Below are 6,542 nucleotides of genomic sequence, written 5' to 3'. Positions count from 1 at the left end.
TAAAATAGTCACAGACCTCCATTACATAGTTCTACTGTGTTGTCGAGACATTTTACTTGCCTGGAATACTTGGAGCTTTGCACTTGGAACAGCTTATTTTAGTTTATAAATACATGTGTTTTAGTTTAGATTAAAGATAAACAGCAAATTATACAGAACACACAATAGGATATTAATCAGGTATAAAAATATATATTACGGACATGTAGAACGTATCTCTTTTAAAGTGCCTGGTATAAGTCAAGTTATCAGACTACAAATGTCAAAACCTGTTATTTTGCAAATGAACATATGATGAAAACAGTTACTGTTTATTGTTAATCATTCTTGTTTTAAGTTCTTAAGACTGCCGTCATCAAGGAAATGTAATCTTCTATTAAATGAGGAATCCTGGCATCACTATGCAGTTCCTACCCCATGAACTCTCCAGTATTTGGTATTCTATCACCCTGAACAGCAGGGTGACATGGGGTCCCAAGTGTTGTTTTCTGTCAGACAGTATTATTTGCAGTGGCTAGGTGCAGAAGTGATGCGGTGCTTAATCAAGAGACAAGACGGTGATAATCCAATTAGAAAGGCTTTAATGTTGTAATCCAGGTCTGATGACCTCAAACAATAATCCCAGTTCAAAATAAAGGGTTTGCAGTCCCAAATAATAAACACAGTTCAGTTACACACACAATATACAAACATGGTCACCAGTCCTGGGTGCGTGCTGCAGTGCTCGTAGTGCTAATACAATTATTAACACAGATGTAGTGATGTTCGGGTTTGTGTTGGCCTCTGGCGACAGCTCCGGAACTTGTTAGCCGTCTACTAATAATAATAAGTAACAATTAGAGACGAGACAAAACAAACAAAACGGTCACGTACGATATTTTTAACACAGGTCCTTCTGGTTCGTTTCCTTAACCATAAACGAAGGAACATCCCAGTGGTTCGTCCCCATTTGTACCGTCATTCATGACCCCACGGTAAATGATTGCAGCCGCTCCTCCAATTCGCGGTTGCCACATCGTTTCCCTTCCGGGTCGCTGAGTTAGTGCACCGAAGCTCCACCCCATTTCTAGATGACTGGCTTCCTTTTAACCCTGGGAATGAATTGTCAGACAATCCAGTCCAGGATACTCTGTTCCCTGTACTTAGCGCCCTCGGAGGGAGATTTACCACCAAGACTCATTCTATTTCTGTCACTTTAGGACATAAGGGTAATTGTTTCCTTATAAGGAATTTTACAGCTCTTTGGATTCAGCCACTGTTTTAGGGATTTTTTAACAGGACTGTTTAACTAGATTTTTACAGTAATTTATGTCCCTACAATACCCAGAATATAGGTGCTTAAAAATATCTTCAGTATGCAGAATATACATTATTTTACACTGTTTACCAAAGAGGTGATTTGTTTTTTATTAATACAGAATTCTGGCTACTAAATTTACAGTGATTCCTTGCAAAAGCCTGACCATGTCTGATTTTCAAACTCTACAAAAGAAGCAACAGTCACACGATTGAAAATGTGACTTCACCACCAGATTCTCCCTGAGTGTCTCTAATGGAAGCCTTAGGGTTGCAAAACATAAACATTTCCCTGGAAAGTCCTGCCAAATTGCTTTAACTGTATGAACACAGTATAACAATATAATCACATGGACACCAGAAAAAATACAGTTATACAGGCCAGAGAATAAACCTCAGGAATGGTCTCAGAAACTTTCTATTTATTATCCCCACTGGAGATACATTGCTATATTGAGATTACTTTTATAGGAATCCTCCATTTATTTATTATTAGTTAAAAATTTTAGTGCTTCCAACAAGAATATTTTATGTAGGTACTCTATGTAGATCATTTATTTTAATTTTTACCATTTTTTTTTGTTTGTTTTGGGGGGGGGCCTAAATGGAAAGAAAAAGTTTGAAATGTTTTTTTAATACTTAATTGACTGCTAACGTGTTTTTTAGAAATGATTTGGCTTTGGTGCACTATTTGCAAGACAAGTGAATGTCTACCCCCTATAGTTTATAAGTAACAGTAGCAGTATGAGTTAAATATGTACATATATGCCCACAAAGTTCTATTTCCATGTACAGTAATGTTGAGGGAATAAGTATTGTTCTAAAGCAAGCTACCTTTATTTTTTTAACTACTTTTCACTGATTAAGTACAGCTCTACACTGTGGAACAGCTGTTGAATATTTACCCTGTCATAATATCACACAGTCCTTTATGATGCTATAACATATTAAGGACATTTGTTACACTACAATTACTTTCTCTAAGGGACAGACCTTCTCCATATGTTGTGTAGTTTGAAAATGAAACCTTTAAAATCACTCCTGTTATTTCATTTTAACGTTTTCAGAATTTGGACAACAAACCCATAACACTGCCAATGTAATATGGTTCTATCAATTTGTGTGGTCTTGGATACAGAAGCACCTGCCAACTGAAGCTCAGAGAAACAGAAATAAATAGTAAAATCTTAAGGAAAAAAATGCACTGCAAGGCTTTTACTTTGAATTAAATATATGCCCATCCTTTACTACCCCTACCTCTTGGCCAGTCTGAAATTACTCGTACCCAAGAGGAAATAGAACAAATGAAAAATATTCTTTGCTGAAGACAGATTGTGGCATCATCTGTCTTAGTTAATTAGCACTCATTTATTATCCTTGTGTACTAGTATTGAATCTCTGGTGGGAGTTCCAGCTTGGCCAGCACTGCACTGGTTTTAAACTAAATGTTGCTGTATAATTTGGTATGGGTATGAAAAACCTATGTGTTATCCTAACATAACTGATATTCCACACACATACCAAGATGCTCTTTAAAGACTAACATGGTATGTGTGTCTTAAATAATGCATAGCTGGTTTCAGAGACCCCGATTACAACTACTCTTGGCCACAGTCCAAAATGAGTTAATCAGGATCAGAGTCTTCTTTTTGTTTAGATTCGCTCTGTATCAATTTCTGTCATAACCTAACGTTCCCTTTCAAGTGGAATGACAACCAAGACCGAATGTGAAGCTGTAACAAGGCTGTTGTGGCTCTAGATTACTGATAGAACAGCCCCACGGTGATAGCCTCAGAGCCCTCGTGACGCCTAAGGGCATGCCGCCTGCAACACTCAGTTTGCAACATCAAGGTGGTAAAAATGTGCAAATGTCTGACTACCTGTCCATGTAGTTGCATTGCAAAGGTCATCCAAGGAGGCGCCATTAAAGCCCACAAAGTCACTTGGCCCCTGGTAGAATGGGTCATAATGTCCCCCATCATGGATGTAGGAACAATTCAATAATTGATAATTTAATATCTGGGTTGATTAGTTCTCTCAATAACAATATTTAAAGTGACATGTTTAAAAGATCAAGGATTTACTATGAACACACATTCACGCGCAGTCACAAGTAATGGTTAATCAATTGTAGTATTTTATTAAGTATACAAATAATAAACAGAAATCAGAAGTCAGAAAGTAAATCTAAGCACATCTCACAATTCCAAAGCTCTCACTACATTCGTGCTTGACTAGAAGGCAGTTGAAATATGACACTGCCTTTCCTCTAGAACATCAGCAGCAGCCTGTGACATAGCTAGTCTCTCACTCACACACACACCCACCCACCCATACACACACACACACATCCAGTGCACAGAGTACATCTGAGATAATGCAGACAATCTTAAGAATATATCACATTAAGCTTATTAATGTTATATAGATTAAATATATGGCAAGTTTACTTTTAAAGAAATTCTTCATATAACAATATGAGGTAGATTACTTATAGTTACTTCATCAAGTTTCACTAAAAGTTATTTCACATGCAAGGTGGGCAAACTAAATAATTAAGAGTTCAATTCTATGTGAATGTGTTACAATTAATTAATTTAGTTCCATGAGAGGAAAATGCCACTGGAATTATACTCAACGGTTCCTTAAAGCTTAGACTTTTGGTCCGCTGGTTTGGAAACTCAATCTGTTGAAGTTTTCAGTACAAACTCTCCTCTCAGCAACAAAGTCTTCAATCCCAATTTGGATCAAAACTTGGCAACAAGGTTTCAATTCTTAATCGAATCAACAAAGAGCTGCAACAAAGTCTCCAGTCCTCAGTATAGGATCCACAACAGCGCTCATCTGCTCTGTCCACTTTGTTGAATCTTTAGCTAGCAGGTAGCATGGCACAGTTTCTTTGGATACTGTGGGGTTTAGGTGTACAGCAGACCCAGACTGGTTTGTCTGGTAACAGTCGCTATAAGTTTTATGGGCAGTCTTCTCATCGGGCATCAGTCTCGTTGCTTGTGGTCATTGACTCGCTTTGCAGCTTGCTTCTTCGTCTTGGGTCCGTCCAGGTAGAGTCCCAGAGTTGCAGCTTTGCTTAGCAGAGTGACAGCACCTTATTCAGTATTCGATGTGGAGCGCAAAATGTTCAATTTTCCTTCGATTTTTTGTCTTTTCACTCTGCTAGGTAGCCACTTTTATGAGATCATTTGTGTATCTTGCCTTTTCAACTCATAAATCTTGGAGATTCATCCTTTATCTGCTTCCTTTCGTCCAGCAGCTTGTTGTTGCGGTTGGGACTGGTTGACATCTATACTTTATGTCTTCCTTGCACCAAACTGCTTGTGTTTGCAGTTTTGAGGTCTCTTCACTGTCCTTTCAGCCTCATCCAGTCCAGATGCCCCCTTCCTACACCTGGTCATCTTCAGTTCAATATTCCTGCTAGGAACCAAGGGGCCCCTTTTCTTAAGACACAGCAGTTTCATTAATTAGTCCAGTTATATCATTAATACATGTTCGTGTATTATTATATTCAGGGAATATGTCTTAGATGGGGGACTGTCTCCAGGACGCTGTCCTATCAGGTAACAACGCAGAGCCTGGACTGGGCAAAGCATGTGCTGTCTGCGGTCCTCTTCTGACTCATGCGGGGGAGGTCTGAAAGCTTCGAAAAAACACTGGTTGGTTATTATGGAATGAAGAGACCACCTTTGGCAAAAAGGCTGGGTTAGTTCTTAATGTTACCCGTGAGTCATTACCAGTGCAAGCCATACAAGTGTCATTGATGGACTGCGCATGAAACTCATTTACTATTCTGGCAGACGAGATGGCTAATAAAAATGTCACTTTGAGGGACACAGGGAGCAGCTCTGCTGAGGCCATGGGCTCAAATGGGGGACCCATAAGGACCCCCAGCACCAATTCCAGATCCCACTTAGGGACCATGCTTTTCATCGGACGACGGCCCCTTTAAGAAATTGCACTGCCAGGAAGTGTGCCCCAGCGGACACAGTCAATTTTATCATGGCACATCGATATTGCTGCCAGGTAGACCTTCAGAGTAGATGTAGATTTTCCCGCATCAAACAGGTGTTGTAAGAAGATTAGAATTGTCTCAATAAGGCAAGTCACAGGGTTGTGACCCCCAGCAAAGCACCAGTTTTGGAAAACCTTCCATTTGTACGAATACTGGGCTCTGGTGCTAGGTGCCCTAGCAGACTGTAGTGTCTCTACCACTGCATCTGGCAAACATCTCTGTTCAATGGCCAAACCCAGAGATGGAGCTGGGCTGGGTTTGGGTGCCATAATAACCCCTCCACTTCGCTCAGGAGGTCCTTGCGGAGCAGGAGCTGCCACGGTTGGCCCCACAACATGATGGAAAGGAGAGCAAACCAGGGGTGCCTCGGCCACCTGGGTGTGACCAGAAAAACCTGGGCTTTCCCCACCCTGATCCTCTCTAGTGTCAGGGGTAATAGCGGTAACGGAGGGAACATATACAACAGCCCTGTGGCCAGGGGTGACCTAGTGTGTCTACTCCCTGGGGACCCCCTTCTCTCTCCATAGAGAACCATATGGGGCAATGAGTGAACTCGACTGTGGCGAAGAGGTCGGCTTGTGCTGTATGAAACCTCTTCCAAATTTGTTTCACAACCTGAGGGTGCAGTCTCCACTCCGAGCTGTCTGGAGTTCTACTGGACAGGAGGTCTGCTGCTTTGTAGTCCACACTGGGAGGTGAACTGCCCTTACGGAAGACAAGTTTCTGTGCATTCAAGACAAGAGTCTGTGCGCCGCATGGTGAAGGCCAGGTGGGTGTAGGCCGCCTTGATGGTTTATGTAGGCTACCACTGTTGTGTTGTCCGTCTAGAGCAGCATGTGTTTGTGCACTAACTGCTGGAGAAAATGAAATAGCGCCAGGGCTACTGCTTGCAGTTCTTCGCCAAGGTCCCTTCCACTGACCTCGTATTCCCCTCCCATTCCAGACCGCTCCCCAGCCAGGCTGGAGGCGTCCATAGTGAGTCCCTTCTGTGAGGGGAGTGGAGGGGAGATCCGAGATGCAGATTGCCAGGGCAGAGCCACCACTCCAATGTCTTCCGACATTGTCTGGATACTCGCACCAGCCAGTACCAATCTCTGACCGGGTGCACCTTGAGCGTGTAGTGACTTTGGTATACACTTTATTTATATATAAATTAGTCTGTAGGCACACTGTTTAAGAACATCCAAATGTTAATAACTGAGTGTCACAAAGACCGCCAGAG

Source organism: Polyodon spathula, chromosome 4, assembly GCF_017654505.1.
Source record: "Polyodon spathula isolate WHYD16114869_AA chromosome 4, ASM1765450v1, whole genome shotgun sequence".
NCBI classification, from domain to species: domain Eukaryota; kingdom Metazoa; phylum Chordata; class Actinopteri; order Acipenseriformes; family Polyodontidae; genus Polyodon; species Polyodon spathula.
The sequence above is the reverse complement of the archived record's forward strand: the minus strand, read 5'-3'. Positions refer to the sequence as shown.